At 39.3% G+C, this 23,334-nt stretch overlaps 1 protein-coding gene and 1 pseudogene across 2 annotated transcripts in view; one reads left to right on the top strand and one right to left on the bottom strand.

The window, feature by feature from the left end:
* The window catches only part of MOSMO (modulator of smoothened), a 75,803-nt gene that overhangs the window by 4,295 nt on the left and 48,174 nt on the right, over positions 1 to 23,334 (top strand). The gene's annotated exons all lie outside the window — the stretch shown is intronic.
* LOC102282183 (large ribosomal subunit protein uL30 pseudogene) lies at positions 19,028 to 20,402 on the bottom strand (annotated as a pseudogene).

Below are 23,334 nucleotides of genomic sequence, written 5' to 3'. Positions count from 1 at the left end.
TCTTTGGCTCAATACTCTTCTTGTGGTGTGTGGGCTGCTCATTGGGGTGGCTTGTCTTGTTGCAGAGCCTGGGATCTAGAGCATGTGGGCTTTTAGTAGTTGTGGCTTACAGGCTTGGTTGCCCCACAGCATGTAGAATCTTGGAGCAAGAATCGAACCCATGTCCCCTGCATTGGCATGCTCAATCTTGTCTGACTCTGCAACCCCATGGACTCTAGCATGCCAGGCTCCTCTTGTCCATGGGATTTTCTTGGCAAGAATACTGGAGTGGTTGCTATTTCCTCCAGGGGATCTTCCCAACCTAGGGATTGAACCAGTGTCTCCTGCATTGGCAGACAGATTCTTTACCACTGAGCCACCTGGGAAGTCCTATACTGGCAGTTTTTTATTTGTTTTTATAGTATTGGCCCAAATACAGAGAAACTATATTCCTTTAATTTTCATCTGCGTGTGATAGCATTTCCTGAATTTGTTCTAATAGCTTGTGGATGGTGCACAAACTTTTAAACATATGATGACTGCCACCCCCCCTTTTTTTTTGGCTGTGCCATAAGCTGACTGGCTTGCAGGACCTTAGTTCCCCAACCAGAGATTGAACCCAGGCCATGGCAGTGAAAACCCCAATTCCTAACCACTGGACCACGAATAAACTCTAAAGATACAGTGTAACAGAAATGGATATCGTTTATACGGGGAATATACGTGGGGGGATACTTTAGTAAGGACCCTTAGGAGTTTCTATTAATGTAATAAAAAGTATTAAATGATAGTAAATATAATGGCAGAATTACATTAATTCTGCTATACTAGGGTCAAATTTCTACTGGTTACTGGAACTCAGTATCAAGACAATATTTTATGTAGCGCTTTATAGTTTTTGAAGCACTTTGACATCTATCACCTGATTTGATTCCCTAAGGTTCTTATATTTAGCCAATGTTAAATAGTCATTTCTACATTTTCCCCCATGAGTCGGTGTTTTGCGCATGAGATTTGAGTTTCCAGGTTGCAAAGTCTCCCTTCAAGAACACTACCTATGTAGGAATTTGTGCACACATCAGTGGCTAAAATTTTTGCCAGAATACAGAAGAGGTAAAGGAGATTTGGGTTTCAGTATTAAAGGGATGCCCTGCACTTTGTACAAATACCTTAACCTCACAGTTACTGTTTTCTCATCCCTCAAGAGACTAATTTTTAGTGAAAAAAAAATTTTTTTAACCAGATCAACAAACAAAGCTGCTCCTGATAAATGTAAGTGATCTAGAGATCCTTTTACTGAGGCATCATTCCTTTCCGGCACAGATTTCAGTGACCATTTAGGATTGTGCATGCTCAGTCGCTTCAGTCGTGCCCGACTCTGTAACTATGGACTGTAGCCTGCCAGGCTCCTTTGTCCATGGGATTCTCCAGGCAGGAATTCTGGAGTGGGTTGCCATGCCCTCCTTCAGGGGATCTTCCTGACCCAGGGATCAACCTTGTGTTTCCTGCATTGCAGGCAGATTTTTTACTGCTGAGCCACTGGGGAAGCCCGACCATTGAGGATTATTACCATCCTGTATCATCCTAGATGGGTTTACTTAGTGTTCTTTATGAAAATTTCCAAGTGTTTCCCAGGAGTCTTCTAGCACATGAAGGAACTTGAACCTCTTCCTTCTATCTAAGCAAAATTTTTCTCTCTAGAATTAGTTCTCTTATTCAGACTGTAGTCTGTCATAGTGTATACTGCTACTGCTGCTGCTAAGTCACTTCAGTCGTGTCCGACTCTGTGCGACCCCATAGACGGCAGCCCACCAGGCTCCCCCGTCCCTGGGATTCTCCAGGCAAGAACACTGGAGTGGGCTGCCATTTCCTTCTCCAATGCATGAAAGTGAAAAGTGAAAGTGAAGTCGCTCAGTCGCGTCCGACTCCCAGCGACCCCGTGGACTGCAGCCCACCAGGCTCCTCCATCCATAGGATTTTCCAGGCAAGAGTACTGGAGTGGGGTGCCATTGCCTTCTCCGGTCATAGTGTATTTATTCCTGAAAATATCTTCACTCTTGTTCTTTTTAAAATTAGATTGGATGTGAGAGTTTTTAAGGAGTCTCGTTATCATCCTCTTCCCTATTTATATTGTGAACTAATTGAGAAAAACAGAGTAAGATAATTAGGAGCCAAAATATTATTTAATATTGATAAAGAGGATATTGGAGAATGTGACTTATCCTTGGACAAGTAACTTCCTCTTGAAAGTGAAAGTTGTTCAGTCGTGTCCGACTCTTTGCGACCCCATGGACTGTCCATGGAATTCTCTAGGCCAGAATACTGGAGTGGGTAGCCTTTCCCTTCTCCAGCTTCCTCTTACTGGGCCTCAAAATTGAACAGACTTAATTGTCCAATCCCAGGCAGGATTGGGGGACCTGCTCTGTAGGACTTCCAGTGGGAAAGAACGAAAGAGATGAGTGCTCCCTTTAGGCAACTTGCTCCTAAGGGCAAAAAGTTGGACCACTTATGCCCAGTTTTTTATCTTAAACTGCCAGTCAAATTAAATCTTTCCTCCTGACCTGAGAAAGATTGAGTGAGGGGACACAGATAAACTTAGATGTTCTTAACAGCCGTACCTCCACCCCATCCCTCATGGATAAAAACATCAGAAGTGGGAAGAAAGCCTTAGCTGGTTGAAACCTAGGAGATAGCTAGCCTTTTGTAAGGAAGAATTTTCTTTTTTCTCAAGTATGAAGACTGGCAGATGATTGAGAAAGATGAGGAAGGGTTTCATTTCCCATTCTGTTACCACTGCTCTCTCCACAGAAAATCCTGGTAAACCTCAGATAGGACACTGTGGGCTTGACCTCTGTCGCATAAGAGTTCAAGATCTTCAGGTAAATCCTAGCCTATAAGTTGGTAGCCTCTGGTTTAAAACATTAAAATTAACGCTTCCGAAGCACATCTGTTATTAAATAGTAGAAAGTTATTAAATGATAAGCCCTTTTCCTGACCTGTGACAACTTCAGTAAGCAGAGTTGGTTTGGTGCGAAGGAGCTTTGTAACCTCATTTGTTAAACTAAACTATCTAGAACTGTGTCGTGTTAATCATTTTGGACGTGACTTGTAGAGAAGGACAAAACTGGCTTACCTCAGAGAGCAAAAATCTTGAGACTGTGCTCTTTTTAACTTAAAAAGCATTAACAAAACTTCTTCAATGGCCTTTTGAGTCTTTTTCCAGTAAATTTCTTTTTTAAAACAGCCTTTTTGAGACATCATTTCATTAACCGTAAGATGCGCCTATTTAAAGTGTACAGTGAAGTGGTTTGTATAACCATAAAGTTGTGCCACAGTCAATTTAAGAGCATTCTCAGTACTCCAGAAAGAAACCCCAGATCCCTTCGCCATCACCTGCCAACTTCCTGGTTCTTAGGCACACTGCTTTCTGTCTTTGTAGATTTGCTTATTCTAGGTATTTCATATAAATGGAATCATGCAGTCTTTTGTGATTGGCTTATTTCACCTAACATAATGTTTTCAATGTTCATCCATATTATAGCAAATATCAGTAGTTCATTTCCTCTTACTGCCAAATTGTGTGGTGTATCCCCATTTATCTATCCATTCATCAGTTGATGGATATTGGGGCCAGTAAATTTTTTGCCTTCCAAGAATACCACTTCTTCATAATGGTAAAGTGGTATAAAATTTTTTCCTTGATTTTTTAAAAAAGTAACATCATCAGTATTATTTATTATTTATTTATTATTCTTATTTCAAAAAGAACTTTGAATAAAAATTCAAAGACCAGTCTTTTTACAGTGTTCACAGGTCATACTTGAAGCTTGAAATAATTTATAATACTGTGAATTTCACAGCATAGTCCAGATTTTCCAATTTGAGATGAGATTTCCTGAACAAAGCATTTATATATTTTTTTTACAACCTTAGTTCCAAAAAGCCCCTCTTTTTACTATTATCAACAGAGATATAGGCACTTCAGGATAAAGGATATAAACTAGTTGACCTAAAAGATTTGGTGAAGGGAAATTTGGGACCAAGAACATAGACAGAAGTCATGAGAGAGTAGAAAAATCTAAGAGGAAGGAAATTCTGAAAAAGGTATTGCAGAGTGATGACAGCCGTTGCATTTATTAGACTGACCAGACTTGTTGAGTTCTTCCTCACTTGGCTGCCAGAACCCCTTTCAAAGCTGGCATGTAGGAGTAATATACATCAGTCCTCCACTGTTCAGCTTAGTATAAACCTAAAATAGTTCTGTTGTTAACCCCTTTCCTCATAAATGTTGAGTTTGTATTGGAGTTGTAGTGTAGTAAAATAGTCCCATGAGATTTGAGTCAGACGTATCTATATTCGGTTTTTTGATTCCCTTTTTATGAATTTTATGATTTGAGGCATGTAATTTGATTCCTCAGCTATAAAATTGGAAATAATATATTTATCTCAAAGGATGGTTGTGAGAAAATAAAATATGGCATATGAAGAATTAGCACATGGCCTAATATATAGCAAATGCTCAAATGTTAGTCATTGTTATATGAAAGGTCAAAACATTCTAATTTAAAAATGTTTCCCTTTTGTATTATCTGTTTTATTTATTTACCTGTGTCCTGCCTTGTTCTAAAAAGAGATTTAAGGCAATAGTGTGTCTGTGGTGAGTATTTCTGAAATCCAGCATGGGGAAGGGAGCTTTCCAGGAATACAGACTGTGAAGTCAGTTGTAGTGGTGATGTGAACTTCATGGGATATATGTAAGTACCAAAACCAAGGAATGCATGAGTTTATATGTTTCTGGAACAGACTAAAGAGGTTTTCTAAGTGAAAGACAGCCTACCGTAGTGGAAAGAGCACACAGGTTTTGGGTTAGATCAACATGTAGTCAGATCCCAGTCCCACAGTTTGCTAGCCATGTAATTGATCTTAGACAAGTTGTAGTTGATGATTTTTTATTAATCAAAATTATATCATTCAGATATGGTTAATACCTCTTGTAGAACTTCCAATTGCTGCACAGGTTCAGACCCCAACTTTCTGTTCTATATATTAAAGATTGACTGGTTTGCTGAGTGAACAACAAATATGTTAAAGAGTAGTATCTGCAGCGAATTATGAAAATCATATATTTCGCAAATTATTTTTAAAGGACCATAGTGATTTGTAAAGCTTTCAGTTAGAGTATAGTCAATTAGTCTCACCTCAAAGGCTGAAAATAAGTTTGAGATATATGAGATAGTTGTTTCTTGATAGAAACCTGGCAAATAGTACAACTGAAAATTCTTCAGTTTTCATTTATGAAATAAAATTTCTTGTAGTTGTCATTAGCTTCTTCAATGTACCTGAGAGTTTATGAATTTTTTCATACCCCATTTCAGTGCGTACTTAAGCAGTGGGCCATATTACATAATCTTAAGGGGAAATTTAGACATGTAATAAAGTATTGCTGTTCATGAAATTATTGAGTTATAAATAGCTTAATCATGCAACTTGAATGGATAATTGTTTACATAGTGACCTTGTTTTATATCCTCTGAATAACCCAAGAAATTAGGTTGTACAGTGACAGCAGTGGTAATATATAGGTGTAAATCTCATATCTACAACTTTACTTATTTATGATTATTTATATAAACATAACATTCATATTTTTTTGGTTGTCAGAATGTTTTATTGTTAAGCTCTGAAGTTACACATGTTTTTCCAGGTGCTTTTTAGAATTCTTTGCCCAGCTAGCAAGTAGCTGCTGATAAGTTTGATGCTTAAAAAGCATGCTGTACTTGGTAATAATAGATTATGGGTAGTGGTAACATTATTTTATTTTTTATTGACTGTAGACTAATGAAAGGGTAATATTTAGCAAAGTTACTGTTGGAATAGCTAACTAACACAACATTGTTGAAATAGAGAGGTGAGCTAAGAGCATGAAGGAACCTAAGGATCTTTGAAAATCAAGGTGAAAAAGTGTTAGTTGCTCAGTTGAGTCTGACTCTTTGTGACCTCATGGACTGTAGTCCACCAACTTCTCTATCCATGGAATTCTCCAAGCAAGAATACTGGAGTGTATAGCCACTCCCTCTAGGGGATCTTCCCAACCCAGGGGTCGAACTTGGGTATTCTGCATTGCACGCAGATTCTTTACAGTCCAAGCCACCAGGGAACCCCAATATTTAGCAAACGTATTGTTGAAATAGTAGAGAGGTTAAATAAGAGAATGAGGGAACCTAAGGATCCTTGAAAATCCAAGTACCTAAAACTAAGTATTTGGATCAAAATCACTTTTCAATAACATACCTCTCTAAAATTTATTATGTATTCTCTTATTTCCTGTAAGTCACAGCTAAATTGAATATGCTTACTGGAAATGCCATGGGCAAGTAGAATGAAATAGTCCTTTGGGATTTATTGCTTTAGAGTTGACAAAGAAGCATAAAGATTTGGGTGTTGCTATCAATGATACTTACATGTATTTATGAGTATGTATAAACCAGAATGTGTAGTTTACTTACATTTCAGTTTATGACTTCAGTTTTGAAGCAAACTGACAGTTCTTTGAATTGCTTTTTTTTTCTTTTTAATTGAGATGAAAAGACTGCACTTTTTGTGTGTCTCTTTTTACTAGCTTTGCTATAAATAAAAGGTCACATTTGGTATTTTGACACTTGCTGTTGTGTATATTGAGCAAAAAGGCAGCTGTTGACTTTTAATATAGATCTGTTCAACAGAGACCGTATACTGCTATCATTAGAGATTAAAAAAAGTAAAGAAAATGCAGTTGGTTGGGTCAAGAAAGAAAATGGGAGAGGGGAATTTCATTGGGTCTCCCCATTTGTGGTATATTCACAATAAGTTATATGGAACATTATTGGGTCTACTTTCAGCTATAATACAGAAATTTTTTTCAAAAATAGGACATGTTCAAAGTAAGGCAAAGATCTCCAAGGCCATTTCATTTATGACCATTTCACTTATAAATTACCATCCATTTTAAGAAATCTTTCATTTACCGTGAGTATTCCTTAAATCTTCACATAGATATTCCCTATACCACTGTACTTTATTACAGACAGTCTCACAATAAATGCTTATTAAGATACGTGTGGTCTGTAAGGAAGTGTACTAAATATTCTGAGGGATTTCTTTTAAGCAAATGAAAAAGTATTTTATCTTTGGGAAACCTGTAAAGTGTTTGGGAAGACTCATTTCAGTTCATTTCTATACATCGCTGCTAAATTTATCTTTCTAAAGGATAGGATGGTAATATTAAATAGTTGCAAATACTTATAAGTACTTGCTTTATGACAGCTACTTTTCTAGACACTTTTTACATGTGTGAACCAATTTAATCCTCACAACATCCCTAAGCGCTGCTATTAGCCCCACAGAGATACAAAGAAATTAAGTAACTTGCCCAGGGTCACACAGCTGCTAAGTGGAAAAGCTGAGATTTGGATCTAGCTCCAGAGTCCTGGCTTTTAACCACTGCATATATTTGGACCAGAAACCTTCAGTGACCCTTCATCTACCATAGCACAGAAGGCCCTTAATGATCTTCACAACATGCCTCCGGCTTATCTTTCCAACTTTTGATCCTACTTTTTCCCTACATGGATCTACATTCCAGCCCCTCTGTATTACTTTGTTTCCTAAATATAATCTGTCATCTCTTTATTTATCTCTGAATCTTTGTCTGTTGTCAGTGTGATGCTCTCACACTTAGCAGTTCCTGTCCGTTCAGTGTCCTGCCCATCTTCCAAGCATATGTCAACTGCTGTCTTCATAAAAATCTTTTTTGATCCCCTACCTCACATGATTTTTCCCTCTTGTGTGTTTTTCATGGTAGCATATCTGTATTATGGTTATTTGTATGTTACTTTCCCTGCTTTCTAGTGTAGATTTTTAAAGTTCTATAAGAATAGGGCTTCCTCCACGGCTCAGTGGTAAAGAATCCACCCGCCATTGCCAGAGACACAGATTCGTTCCCTGGTCTGGGAACATCCCACATGTCATGGAGCGACTAAGCCCACACACCACAACTACTGAGCGTGTACTTTATACTGAGCCACAACTACTGAGCCCACGTGCCACAAGTACTGAAGCCTGCACACTCTAGAGCCTGTGCTCCACAATGAGATGCCTTCACACCGCAACTAAAGAGTAGCCCCCACTCTCCACAACTCGAGAAAAGCCCACGCAGCATCGAAGACCCAGCACAGACAAAAATAAATAATTTTTTTTTAATTTTATATATAAAAAAAGAACAGGGCATAAAATTTATTGATCTCTATACCTTAGCACTCTCCATTTTGTGCTTGGCAGGAAAGAGGAAGTGTTACGGTTGACACGAAGTCTTTAAACCTGGAGTAGGGAACAGAATTGGGAACTTTGGACAGTGAGCCGCTTTAAGGGCAGAAGTGATGATTTTGGTTTAGAGGTTATATTTCAAGTGAGAGTAAAATATTGAAGCAGAAAGGGGCTAATCAGGAAAGAGGGATTTGGCATCCCTGGTTGTCATGTCTCATTTTCACAAATATGATATTTATATTTTAATGGCTTTCTTTCAATAGCTGTATGTCCACAAAATTCATAATTTTTTTTACATGTCAGTTGGTTTTTGTTTTGGAAAGTAAGGTCCAGCTACTGTCTAGTTATTCCCAACTTTGAAAAGTATTTTAAGGTGAAAGTTAATTTGTAGGTTGATTAGTTGATTCTCTGGGTCAATGCAGAAATTAGGTTACTAGGCTAGTCAGTAAGACCATGTCATGACTGAACTACTTACTTCTGTATTAAAAAATACAGTAGAAAGCAATACAGTTACATTACTAATAAAAAGCTTTTTAAAAGTTAAAAAGTAGAAATACCTTGTATCTCTGATCCTTTGTCAATTTGACTTTAAAACATGAGATTTCTTCTATGTGACAGAAGTGCTTCATTGAGATTCTTCTTAACATTTGTCAACAATATTCTGAGTCATTTTTTACTTACAAATCGCCCTGGCAGAGGAAGAAAAAGAAGACTTGCAGAAAATGTATGTTTAAGAGATTTCTTGAGATAGAATATCCAGAGATAGAATTAACTCAGTGGAGGTGAGGAAGATTTGTATGAGTGCATGAATGGATGTGTGATTTGTGTGGTGTGCGATGGTAGGAAGTAGACATGGGGAAGATAAGGAACTTGTAGTGGATGAATGATCTCTCCCTGGGAAAGCAAAGTGAAACAGAATAAGCTGGATCCAAGTTCCTCATCCAACCCCCATGAGAGGGACCGTTAGTCCTGGCTAGTGTGGTTACTGTTTGTTGAAGGTCCCTATGAATGAATGGAATAAGGAGGAAAATAGTATTTTGTGTGTCAGTTGGGGTACAAATGGTACAAATTAAGTGTTTTTAACTTGAAGAGTATTTCTGTTGATACTTGGCTTCTAATTTAGGCTTTGCGCTGTAGATGTTTTGTTTGTGCTTGAAAAATTACCTGAATGCTTTTTCTTTATATTTTTCCCAACCAAAAAATAGTTCCATGCTCCTCTTTCACCATCCGTCTCTTGATTTAAAATAAAAGTGAGTATATATGATATCATATATTGAATTCTTGGGAAATTATTAATAAAGATGTTGTGAAAGGAATACAGGGGTGAAGCCAGAATTCAGTTCAAATTCTGGCTCTGCCACTTTTGAGCTATGTGGCTTTGGACTTCTTGCTTGACCTCTGAGTTTAGTTTCCTCATCTGTTTGTTGTTGTTCAGTTGCTCAGTTATGTCTGACTCTTTGTGACCCCTTGGACTGCAGCACCCTAGGCTTCCCTTTCCCTAAGTGTCCTCCAAAAGTTTGCTCAAACTCATGTCCATTGAGTCAATGATGCCATCCAACCATCCCATGCTCTGGGGCCTCCTTCTCTTCCTGTCCTCAATCTTTCTAGCATTAGAGTCTTTTCCAATGAGTCAGCTCTTTGCATCAGGCGGCCAAATTATTGGACTTTCAGTTCAGTCCTTCCAATGAATATTCAGGACTGATTTCCTGTAGGATTGCTGGTTAGATCTCCTTGCAGTCCAAGGGACCCTCAAGAGTCTTCTCCAACACCACAGTTCAAAAGCATCAATTCTTCGGCACTCAGCCTTCTTTATAGTCCAACTCTCACATCCATACATGATGTCTCTGCTCTTTAATATGCTGCTTAGGTTTGTCATAGTTTTTCTTTCAAGGAACAAGCGTCTTTTAGTTTCATGGGTGCAGTCACTGTCCACAGTGATTTTGAAGCAAGAAAATTAAGTCTGTCCCTGTTTGCATCGTTTCCCCTATGTGTTTGCCATGAAGTGATGGGACCAGATGCCATGATATTCCTTTTTTGAATGTTGAGTTTTAAGCTAACTTTTTCACTCTCCTCTTTCACCTTCATCAAGAGGCTCTTTAGTTCCTCTTTGCTTTCTGCCATAAAAGTAGTATCATCTGCATATCTGAAGTTATTGATATTCCTCCTGGCAGTCTTGATTCCACCTTATGCTTCATCCACCTGGCATTTTGCATGACGTACTGCGTATAAGTTAAATAAGGAGGGTGATAATAGCCTTGATGTACTCCTTTCCAAGTTTGGAACCAGTCTGTTGTTCCATGTCTATTTCTAACTGTTGCTTCTTGACCTGTATACAGGTTTCTCAGTAGGCAGGTGAGATATCTGGTATTCCCATCTCTTTAAGAATTTTCCACAGGTTGTTGTGACCCACACAGTTAAAGGCTTTACCATAGTCAATGAATTTTGAAATTCCCTTGCTGGCTTTTTTTTGATCTGATGGATGTTAGCAATTTGACCTCTGATTCCTCTGCCTTTTCTAAACCCAACTTGACAACCTGTAAGTTCTCAGTTGAGGCCTAGCTTGGAGGATTTTGAGCATGACCTTGCTAGCATGTGAAATGAGCGCTGTTGTGTGGTAGTTTGAACATTCTTTGGCATTGCTCTCCTTTGGGATTGAAATGAAAATTGACTTTTTCCAGTCCTATGGCCACTGGTGAGTTTTCCAAATTTATTGGCATATCTCAGGTATTTGACATATTGAGTGCAACACTTACACAGCATCATCTTTTAGGATTTAAAGTAGCTCAGCTGGAATTCCAACACCTCCACTAGCTTTGTTCATAGTAGTGCTTCCTAAGGCCCACTTGACTTCATATTCCAGGATGTCTGGCTCTGGGCAAGTGATCACACCATCGTGGTTATGTGGGTCATTAAGGTCTTTTTTGTATGGTTCTTCTGTGTATTCATACCACCTGTTCTTAATATCTTCTGCTTCTTTTAGGTCTTAGTGTTTCTGTCATTTAATTGTGTCCACATTTGCATGAAATATTTCTTTGGTATCTCTCATTTTTTTGAAGAGATCTCTAATCTTCCCCATTGTATTGCTTTCCTCTATTTCTTTGCCATGAAGTGATGGGACCAGATGCCATGATCTTTTGTTTTCTGAATGTTGAGCTTTAAGCCAACTTTTTCATGCTCCTCTTTCACTTTCATCAAGAGGCTTTTTAGTTCTTCACTTTCTGCCATAAGGATGGTATCATCTGCATATCTGAGATTATTAATATTTCTCCCGGCAATCTTGATTCCAGCTTGTGCTTCTTCCAGCCCAGCATTTCTCATGATGTACTCTGCATATAAGTTGAATAAGCACGGTGTCAATATATAGCCTTGACGTACTCCTTTTCCTATTTGGAACCAGTCTGTTGTTCATGTCCAGTTCTAACTATTCCTTCTTGACCTGCATACAGATTTCTCAAGAGGCAGTTCAGATGGTCTGGTATTCCCATCTCTTTCAGAATTTTCCACAGTTTATTGTGATCCACAGTCAAAGGCTTTGGCTTAATCAATAAAGCAGAAATAGATGTTTTTCTGGAACTCTCTTTGCATTTTCCATGGTCCAGCGGATGTTGGCAATTTATTTGATCTCTGGTTCCTCTGCCTTTTCTAAAACCAGCTTGAACATCTGAAAGTTCATGGTTCACATACTGTTGAAGCCTGGCTTGGAGAATTTTGAGCATTACTAGCGTAGGAGAAGGCAATGGCACCCCACTCCAGTACTCTTGCCTGGAAAATCCTATGGACAGAGGAGCCTGGTAGGCTGCAGTCCATGGGGTTGCTAAAAGTCAGACACGACTGAGCGACTTCACTTTCACTTTTCACTTTCATGCAATGGAGAAGGAAATGGCAACCCACTCCAGTGTTCTTGCCTGGAGAATTCCAGGGACGGGGAGCCTGGTGGGCTGCCGTCTATGGGGTCACACAGAGTCGGACATGACTGAAGTGATTTAGCAGCAGCAGCAGCAGCGTATGAGATGAGTGCAATTGTGAGGTAGTTTGAGCATTCTTTGGCATTGCCTTTCTTTGGAATTGGAATGAAAACTGACCTTTTCCAGTCCTGTGGCCACTGCTGAGTTTTCCAAATTTGTTGGCATATTGAGTGCAGCACTTTCACAGCATCATCTTTCCGGATTTGAAATAGCTCAACTGGAATTCCATCACCTCCACTAGCTTTGTTCATAGTGATGCTTCCTAAGGCCCACTTGACTTCACATTCCAGGATGTCTGGCTCTAGGTGAGTGATCACACCATCGTGATTATCTTGGTTGTGAATATCTTTTTTGTACAGTACTTCTGTGTATTCTTGCCACCTCTTCTTAATGTCTTCTGCTTCTGTTAGGTCCATACCATTTTTGTCCTTTATCGAGCCCATCTTTGCATGAAATGTTCCCTTGGTAGCTCTAATTTTCTTGAAGAGATCTCTAGACTTTCCCATTCTATTGTTTTCAGTGGCAGACTTTATTTTTGGGGACTCCAAAATCACTGCAGATGGTGACTGCAGCCATGAAATTAAAAGACGTTTACTCCTTGGAAGAAAAGTTATGACCCACCTAGACAGCATATTAAAAAGCAGAGACATTACTTTGCCAACAAAGATCCGTCTCATCAAAGCTATGATTTTTCCAGTAGTCATGTATGCATGTGAGAGTTGGACTATAAAGAAAGCTGAGCACCAAAGAATTGATGCTACTGAACTGTGGCGTTGCAGAAGACTCTTGAGAGTCCTTTGGACTGCAAGGAGATCCAACTAGTCCATCCTAAAGGAAATTAGTCCTGAATATTCGTTGGAAGGACTGATGTTGAAGCTGAAACTCCAATACTTTGGCCACCTGATGCAAAGAGCTGACTCACTGGAAAAGACCCTGATGCTGGGAAAGATTGAAGGCAGTAGGAAAAGGGGACAACAGAGGTTGAGATGGTTGGATGGCATCACCAAATCAATGGGCATGAGTTTGAGTAAACCCTGAAAGTTGGTGATGGACAGGGAGGCCTGTCATGATGTAGTCCACAGGGTGGCAAAGAGTCAGACACGACTCAGCAACTGAACTGAACTCAACTGATATCTTTGCATTATTCTAAGACATCCTCAAACAACCATTTTGCCTTCTTACATTTCTTTTTCTTGGGGATGGTTTTGGTCACAGCCTCCTGTACAGTGTTATGAACCTCCGACCATAGTTCTTCAGGCACTCTGTTTCTCAGATCTAATCCCTTGAATCTGTTTTTCATTTCCTCTGTATAATCATAAGGGATTTGATTTAGATCATGCCTAAATGGCCTAGTGGTTTTCCCTACTTTCGTCAATTTTAAGTCTGAATTTTGCAATAAGGAACTCATGATCTGAGCCACAGTCAGCTCCCGGTCTTGTTTTGCTGACTGTACAGAGCTTCTCCATCTTTGGCTGCACAGAATATAATCAATATATTCAATCAGTATAATCAGTCTGATTTTGGTATTGACCATTTGGTGATGTCCATGGGTAGAGTCATCTCTTTTGTTGTTGGAAGAGGGTTGCTGTGACCAGTGCATTCTCTTGGCAAAACTTTGTTAGCCTTTGCCCTGCTTCATTTTATACTCCACGGCCAAACTTGCCTGTTATTCCAGGTATCTCTTCACTTCTTACTTTTGCATTTCAGTCCCCTGTGATGAAAAGGACATCTTATTTTGGTGTTAGTTCTAGAAGGTCTTGTGGATCTTCATAGAACCATTCAGCTTCATCTTCTTCAGCATTAGTGGTTGGGGTGTAGGCTTGGATTACTGTAATGTTGAATGATTTGCTTTGGAAATGAACTGAAATCGTTCTGTCATTTTTGAGATTGCACCCCAAGTACTGCATTTTGGACTCTTTTCTTGACTATGAGAGATACTCCATTTCTTCTAAGGGATTCTTGCCCACAGTAGTAGACATAATAGTCATCTGAGTTAAATTCGCTCATTCCTGTCCCTCCTCCCTGAGAGCATTGTCTTCTACAAACACAAAACCTGGAAATGGTTGAGGAAGATGGAACCTCCTAACCATTGTTTGGGGTGGAGTCGGTGTTCCGGAAGCATATTGGGTTGGGCCAGTTGGGACGGGCCTCATTGGACTTTTAGCTGCATTGTGCCTGCTAGGTGACTGTCTGGGAATGGGAATAGCTGGGTAGAAGGCAGAGAAGGGGGCTTCCTTGGTAGCTCAGCTGGAAAAGAATCCACCTACAATGCAGGAGACCCCGGTGTGATTCCTTGGTCAGTAAGATCCTCTGGAGAGGATACCCACTCCAGTATTCTTGGGCTTCCCTGGTGGCTTAGATAGTAAAGCATCTGCCTGCAATGCACGAGACCTGGGTTCGATCCCTGGGTTGGGAAGATTCCCTGGAGGAGGGCATGGCAAGCCACTCCAGTATTCTTACCTGGAGAATCCCCATGGACAAAGGAGCCTGGCAGCTACAGTCCATGAGGTCACAAAGAGTCAGACACGACTGAGTGACTAAGCACAGCACAGCACATTTCTGTCCACTTAGTTCACTCATTACTAAAATATTAATGTTCACTCTTGCTATCTCCTATTTGACCACTTTTGATTTACCTTGATTCATGGACCGTTAGGTTTGTATGCAATTCCAGGTTTCTATGCAATATTGTTCTGACAGCATTGGACTTTACTTTCACCACCAGACACATCCACACCTGGGCGTCCATTCCTCTTTGGCTCAGCGTCTTTATTCTTTCTGGAGCAATTTCTCTGCTTTTCTCCAGTAGCATATTGGACACCTGCCAGTCTGGGGGGTTCATCTTTCAGTGTCTTCGCTTTTTTTTTTTTTTTTTTCAATAAACATCAAACACCTACCATCCATTTTTATCAAGTTTAAGATAACATGGATTTTTAAATATTCTTATTTTCTGTATCTCTAAGAAAGAAAAAAGAAAGTGAAGTCGCTCAGTCATGTCCGACTCTTTGCGACCCCATGGACTGTAGCCTACCAGGCTCCTCTGTCCATGAGATTTTCCAGGCAAAAATACTGGAGTGGGTTGCCATTTCCTTCTCCAAGTGTCTTCGCTTTTTGCCTTTTTATACTGTTCGTCTGTAAATGGGGATAATACCTATTACCTTGCAAAGTGGCTGGACAGATCAATACACCTGGACCACCTGCCACACCTATGTGCAGGCACCTATGATAGGTGGCTGTTGTTGTTAAAGAACTAAATGGGTTAATCTCTTATCACATCACAATGCATAATATAATGTTGAGATTGGCTATTTACCCCTCATGTAGTCACCAAAAGCAATCTGATTTTTTTTTTTTTCCAACTCGGATATATCACTGTTAGACCTGGTTGCCCATATCATTTTTACCATACATGCCTGATACTTAACCTGGATTGCTGTCGTCTTCCTTCCAGTTTAGTGCACTAAGAGAAAAAAAATACCAGGCAGCCTATTTATTGTGTATTTATGTATTTGCTTTTGGCTGCCCTGGGTCTTCATTGCTGCACGCAAGCTTCTGCTAGTGGCGGTTAGCGGAGGCCACTGTTGGTTGCAGTGTGCAGGCTTCTCCTTGCAGTGACTTCTGCTGTTACAGTGCCTGCTTCTAGGGTAGCCAGATTCAGTAGTTGTGGCGCACAGGCTTCGCTGCTCCTCAGCATGTGGAATCTTTCCAGACCAGGGACAAACCCATGCCCCCTGAATTGGCAGGTGGATTCTTAACCACTGGACGACCAGGGACGTCTCAGGTAGCCTATTTAAATGCTTATATACAAGTTCTGTTCTGCATATTAAAGGTAACATGTATTTGGGGATTCTCTAGTAATGATGACAGAATATACTAAACCATATTTCTGTCAGCCTTTTTACTGTAATGTTTGCTAAGTGCGCTATGGATGTAGTTTGTGGCCCAAGAATAGATTTTCCCCTAACCAGCCAACTGTATAAGCCATGACCTTGACCTCCTTAGTTGAAGTCAGTAACCAAGTATAAAGTGTTCTAAAAGTAAAGGATGATTGATAATCACAGGTAACCTATAATTTGTTATAGTCCTCTTCGTTTGCTTATTATTAGACATAAAATGAGAAACTCTGTATTTTCCTATCTGTAGATAAAATAATTATATTGAGAGTTTAAATTTTTAAAATCATTAATTGAATCACTGAAAAACCCATAGCAATGAATCTTCTTTAAATAACAGATGTATGTAGGCATGTAAGATCACCTTTAGGACTCCCACTTTCACAAGATTTAGTGGGTTAGGATCAGAAAACAAACCCTTATGTTGAAGTGTTGCTGGTATAGGACTAACTCCCAGAGCTTTCTTTCGGGAGTATTTGCCTACTAACCATCCAGCAGGTAGTTATCATCCATTAACCATTTAGACTCACACTAGTAGCCAGTAAGATGCTTGCTTTAAGTGCACCACCTTGTATTTAAGATTTTATTTTTTTGACTTTCAAGTTTTATTTTTTAAATTGGAGTATAGTTGATTTTCAGTGTCGTGTTAGTTTCCGCTTACAGCAAAGTGAATCAGTTATGCGTACACATATATCCACTCTTCTTACAGGTTCTTTACCCATATAGGTCATTACAGAGTATTGAGTAGAGTTCCCTGTGCTATACAGTAGGTCCTTATTATGTATCTGTTTTATCTCTAGTAGTGTATACATGTCAATTCCAATCTCCCAATTGATCCCTCACCACTTAAGATTTTAATTAATGTTATTGTGAATATCTTCAGAGTTATCAGGGAGGTTGGTACATTTTGGTTTTTCCTGCTGTGCTGTTTCTTTTTTTATTTTTGTCTCTGTTAAGTTGTTGGCCAGTGCTTTTGTTCTCTTTGTTAGCCTAGAGTTAATGAAAATACCTAAATACTTTTCCCATAAATACTTAAATACTTTATCCCTTATATATCGCCTCCTTTTGCCGTCTGCCCTCCCTCTTTAGGAACTTGTGGCAAATCCCCAACTTGACCATTCAGGCAGTTCACATCCAGTTGAAAAAGTCCGGGTTGCAAGTGTCATCAGCCGTCCCAAATGGTGCAGTTCCCCGTGACTTTTCTTGTATCCCCTTAGGTGTACAACCAAAGACCTCTAATGTGGTTAAGGGCTCCGATTTTCTGATTTGGGGTGTTGTTTTTTTTTGGGGGGAGAATCCACCCACTTCTTTGAAGAACAGGACTGTCTTTTGACTGTATGATTATAAACTACAGAAGCACTTGCTCCTTTTTTGTGAACTTATTCTCTTCTGCATTCCAGAAATTCTTTAACGATTCTGCTCTGTTATTGACATTTTCCCATGCTGTTATAGAATTTTTCTAAATGTAAATTGCTTGGGTCATTTCATTGAGATTTGGAGAAGGAAGAAGGGCAAACTGACTCACTTTATCCCCCAAGTGAAGGTGTTAGTTAGTCGCTAAGTGGTGTCCAGCTGTTTTGTGACCCCATGGACTATAGCTTGTCAGGCTCCTCTATCCATGGAATTCTCCAGACAAGAATACTGGAGTGGGTAGCCATGCCCTCCTCCAGGGGATTGTCCCAACCCAAGGATCAAACCCAGGTCTCCTGAATTGCAGGCAGATTCTTTACTAAGAAGCCCAAAGGTGTGTAATAAATGCTAACTGAATGAGAGAAATCAAAAGAGATTTAGTCCATATTAATTTATTGTCTTTTAAATTTTTATTAATACTCAGAAAAGTTGTAATATAGTAATTTTCCTAAGTCACACTTTTTTTTTTTTTTTTTTTTTTTTTTAAGGTAAGCTAGGAAAGATTTGGCTTCCCTGGTGCCTCAGTGGTAAAGAATCTACCTGCCAAATGCAGGAATCGTGGGTTCCATCCCTGGGTTGGGACTAACTCCTGGAGAAGGAAATGGCAACCTGCTACAGTATTCTTGCCTGGGAAATCCCATGGACAGAGGAGTCCGGTGGGCTGCAGTCCATGGAGTCGCCAAATAGTTGGACATGACTTAGCAACTAAACAGCAACAAAAAGAGGCTTAAATTCTGTAGTCCCCAAATGGTAAGAACATTGGGTGACTGGTTAGAATGCAGGAGACATTACATTAGTTAAGTGACTAATAACACAGACTCTGGAATCTGGATTCAAATTCTCCCTGTGCTATTTGCTAATGGCATGGTCTTGGCTGACGTACTTCTGGGGCCTCTTTAAAGGTTAAAGCATCATGTATATAAAAAAAACAGTGCTTGGCACATAGCACTGCATATCAGCTAAAATTAACGGGACTGACTTTTGGAGATTTTTTGCTATAATCTTTTCAGTAGTCATAGGCAGTTATCTTAAAATTGATCATAAATGCTGTGTAGTTTTTGGTTGTAGATATAAATGTCACCATACTAGAATATAGAATCTAGCCCATGGACAAACGGACTTTTTTTTTTACCTTATATAAAGAATAATACCACTATAATGAAATGCTAAAAGAAAGCTTTGCTTGAACCATGTATATGTTTCACATACTCACAAAAAACAAAAGTGATAGCAAGAAAGTAAGTCCTACTGTTGAGTACAAATTGAAACCAGTGAGCCTAAGTGCATGTCAGATGGATAATGTAACTACCCAGGAAAAAATAATAAAGTAACTTTTGAATACAGTGCTGTGGCTGTGTTCTCTTAGTGGACCATACCTAAGGACAGAGAGACCATTGTTGGTCTTGGTAGGTAGCGAACCCCCTATAGTAGGTCTTCACAAGAACTGTTATTCCCATTTTGCTGATGAAGAAGTATAGTTGAAGAAGGGAATGATTTGTTTGGCATCTTTTAATAAGGTGGGAGAGCTGAATTTAAAAGCCCATAACCTGTTCATTATACCACACTACTTTTTAAAATTGTTATAGTGCGCTGTTAGATGAGTCCCTGGTTTCTTTAGTTCTTACCTTTCGTTTATTGTTCTTCCCTTCCCTGTATCTTTTATTATTTCTTTTCTTTATCATCTGTAATATTAGTCAGAACCTCATTTTCAAGAGCTTCTTGGCCTCTTGTATCTCCTTTCCTTCAAGAATTTCATTCCATGCCATCATGCCTACCTTTTTGAAATCTGCCTTCCTAAATTAAAGGGTGTGTGACACTTCCCACGCTTTTCATTATGAATTCCAAGGTGGCCTGAAAGATTTTCTCTTGATTCTCATTCCTCCTACTTTGTCAATAATTAGTTTCCTGCTGAATTATAGCTAGTGTCAAAGTCATGATTACTTACAGGCATAGTCTGTATTGATAACTGATCCTGAAAGTTGTAAATGAGAGAGCTTCAGTCTTTTTTTTTTTTCAGTTTGTTTCGTTTATTAACTGGCCAGATTGCAGAAATAATCCTGGTAGATACCTTAGTTCATCCTTCCAATAAGCCTCTTGATCTGGTCTTCCCTGTTGCCAGCGTCTCCACCTTCTACAAAATGGGTGGTCTTTTTCTTCATTCCCCTTCATGGAGAAGACAATTTAAAGGGCCGCAGGAAGTTGTTTGCCGCTTTGAAACGTTTTCCAATGGTATAGATCTCATGAATCAGATCCTGCGTGCAGATGATTCCGTATTTCCCAAGAGACCGAGCAATCAGTGCATTGTATGTCAGGGCATTCACTTCTTGTTCATTTTGCCATAACCACGCTTGTAGATCAGTTCATTTACAGACTTCAGATTTGGGTACCCCCATGTAATGTATGGCTCCACAATTCTCAGCATGTTAATTGATGCCTTGTTGAGCTTCACAAAGGTGCCATTGAAGATCTGCCGGAGGCAAAGGAGCTGCAGCACCTTTCAAACTTTTGGGCTCACACCGTTGATACCTGTGATCCTGATGACAAATGCCAGTTTGGGTTCTGCGGGTACATAGAAGTTGCCGGCTTTTCGTGCCATCCTAGCCATTTGAATTTCAGTTCTGTACATCTGCCTATATTCCTTGTGGTAATGCTTGGCTTTTTCATAGATAAGCTTCCTCCTTGCCTTTCAAAGCATCTTTTGGGCAAACTTCTTTCTCAGGCGCTTGATCTTAAGCTCTATGAAATTCTTTCGCTTTTTCTTAAGGGTTTCTGGCACAGCAGGAACCTTCTTTTTCTTCTCTTCTGCACCCTCTATGGTTCCAGCTGGGAAAGAGGTGAAAGCTTCATTCCTAAAGACATCTATCTGTTTGTAACTTGAAATATCTTATGGGGATTTGGTGAGACATGTGGTGGGGAAAGTGATAGAGAATGCAATTGTTGGACCTGCATTTTTTCTATGAGAAATAGTCGAAACAAATATCAGTTTATAAACTGTGATTTTAAAATGATTGATTCATTAAAGAAGGCAAGTAAAAATAGCAGTGAAACAAAACATAATAACTAGTTAAATGAACTTTCTGTTCTTTGAAAAGGGACTGATTAAGGAAGAAAATATGTAAATAATTTGAGTACATAAGCTGCTATTTGAGATTTTGCTGGGTAAAACTGATGGGAAGAATTAAACTATTCAAGAATTTAGTTGGATCTTGCTTAAAGTACTTTGTGTTGTAAATCTCCAAACTTTTAAACTACAGCATTTAAAGAACCTCTTCTTGAATTAGCACAATCAAAATGGAATTCATTCTATTTTTTAATCATTCCTGAATTACTGTCTTTAATTTTTTTAAAAATTCTGGATTATTCCAGTTGGCCCCGTCTTTTAAAAAAAATTTTTTTAATTTTATATTGGAATATAGCCAATTAACAATACTGTGATAGTGTCAGGTAAACAGCAGAGGGACTCAGCCATACCCAATACATGTATCCATTCTCCTCCAAACCACCTTCCCATCCAGGCTGCCACATAACATTGAGCAAAGTTCTCTGTGCTGTACAGTAGGTCCTTGTTGGTTATCCATTTCAGATACAGCAGTGTATGCATGTCATCCCAAACTGACTATCTCTTCCTCCCATTCTTACCACCTGGCAACCATAAGTTCATTCTCAAAGTCTGGGAGTCTGTTACTAGTTTGTAAATAACTTCATTTCTATTATTTCTTTTTAGATTCCACATACAAGGGATACCATATGATATTTCTCCTTCTCTGTCTGACTTCATGCAATATAACAATCTCTAGGTCCATCTCTGGAGAAGGCAATGGCACCCCACTCCAGTACTCCTGCCTGGAAAATCCCATGGGCGGAGGAGCCTGGTAGGCTGCAGTCCATGGGGTCGCTAAGACTCGGACACGACTGAGCGACTTCATTTTCACTTTCCACTTTCATGCATTGGAGAAGGAAATGGCAACCCACTCCAGTGTTCTTGCCTGCAGAATCCCAGGGACGGGGGAGCCTGGTGGGCTGCCGTCTATGGGGTCGCACAGAGTCAGACACTGAAGCGACTTAGCAGCATAGTAACTCAGCTGGTAAATCATCTGCCTGCAATGCAGGAGACCCCAGTTCAATTCCTAGGTTGGGTAGATCCCCTGGAGAAGGGATACCCACTCCAGTATTCTTGGGCTTCCCTGGTTGCTCAGACAGTGAAGAATCCGCCTGCAATGCAGGAGATCTGGGTTCGATCCCTGGGTTGGGAAGATCCCCTGAAGGAGGGCATGGCAACCCACTTCAGTATTGTTGCCTGGAGAATTCCCATGGACAGAGGTGCCTGACGGGCTACAGTCCATGAGGTCACAAAGAGTTGGACATGACTGAGCAACTAAGCACAGCACATATCAGAGAAATTGTCCAGAAAACCTAGGCCCAGAATTTCAGTATAATGTTAAAAAGAAATAAGATTAGCAATCAGATTAATTTTTTTTAATTTATGTTTTATCAGAATTAAGACAGTAAAATAATGTTATAGTCTTTTATTGGATTAACTGAGTTTCTAAACACCTGAAGAAAATTATTTTAGTATTTCCTGTGCAGAGTTTGTGAAGAATGTGCCTTTGTCTGTGGAATCAGAGTCATGAGACCTCTTTGCTGATGTTTCTAAAGGTTAACTCTCTGGACAAACTTACCAAAAAAAAAAAAACACTATTCTACCAAAATATGCCTAAATAGTAAACTGTTCACGAAGTATCGAATCAGACTTTTTTCCAGCGGGTACCTAGTCATTTAACCTGTTATTCAGTTTCCTCATTTGTATTATTTTGAGAATTAAATAAGTATATGTAAAACAGTTAATAATACTATGACTGGCACTAAATAAGTGCCCAGAATATAGTGGCAGCTATTACTATTTATCCTTCCCCCGCCCCTAGATTTACAAGTGATAGGGAAGCAAAATTTATTTTGAGCACCCTTTATTCTAATGCTAAGGTTTTAAAGTAGAGGTTAGGACAAAATCATATTTTTCTGAACCCAAACACTTGAGATTCTGTTTGGGAAGTGAGAAAGCTGCCAAATGTCTACTCTACTTGTGCAGTGGCAAGAAGATTGAATTTCTAGTGTGTTTCCTGCCTCAAGTGCTTGCCTTCGATCCTTTGTCTCAATATGAAAATTTCTGTGTTCGTTTGGAGATCCTTGTCTGACTGAAACAACAGAGAACAGCTTCCAGCAGTTTTAGTATGGCTAGCTAACCATAACTTTCTGGAAGACTATCTGGATGCAGTTGCAATTTTTAAAGCCTATCATATTTTATGACATTAAATTTCTTTCCGTTCTTTTCCTAAGTTGTGCCCGTTCATCTTAAGAAATACACATTTTATGCAGAAAATGTAAGTATATAGTTGACTATCAATAAAAATTATTATCAATTAAACTACTCGAGCTTTCCCTTATCTCAGTTTCAGAATATAATCATTACCCCAAACACATACATGCACATACATATATACCCATACATGCAAATGTAAACTTTATTTATTGTGATTACTCAATTGCTTTATGTAGTAGAAGTTATGATTTATTATTATTATTATAATCATTTCATCAGTGTCATGGGCATCCCTGGTGGCTCAGTCAGATGGTAAAGAATCTGCCTGCAATGCAGGAGACCTGAGTTCGATTCCTGGGTCAGGAAAATCCCCTGGAGAAGGGAATGGCAATCCACGCCAGTATTCTTGCCTGAAGAATCCCATGGACAGAAGACCCTGGTGGGCTGCAGTCCATGGGTTGGCAGAGTC

The sequence above is a fragment of the Bos mutus genome, chromosome 25 (assembly GCF_027580195.1).
Source record: "Bos mutus isolate GX-2022 chromosome 25, NWIPB_WYAK_1.1, whole genome shotgun sequence".
In the NCBI taxonomy this organism is placed as follows: domain Eukaryota; kingdom Metazoa; phylum Chordata; class Mammalia; order Artiodactyla; family Bovidae; genus Bos; species Bos mutus.
Note: the sequence above shows the minus strand (reverse complement) of the source record. Positions and strands in the feature narration are given on the sequence as shown.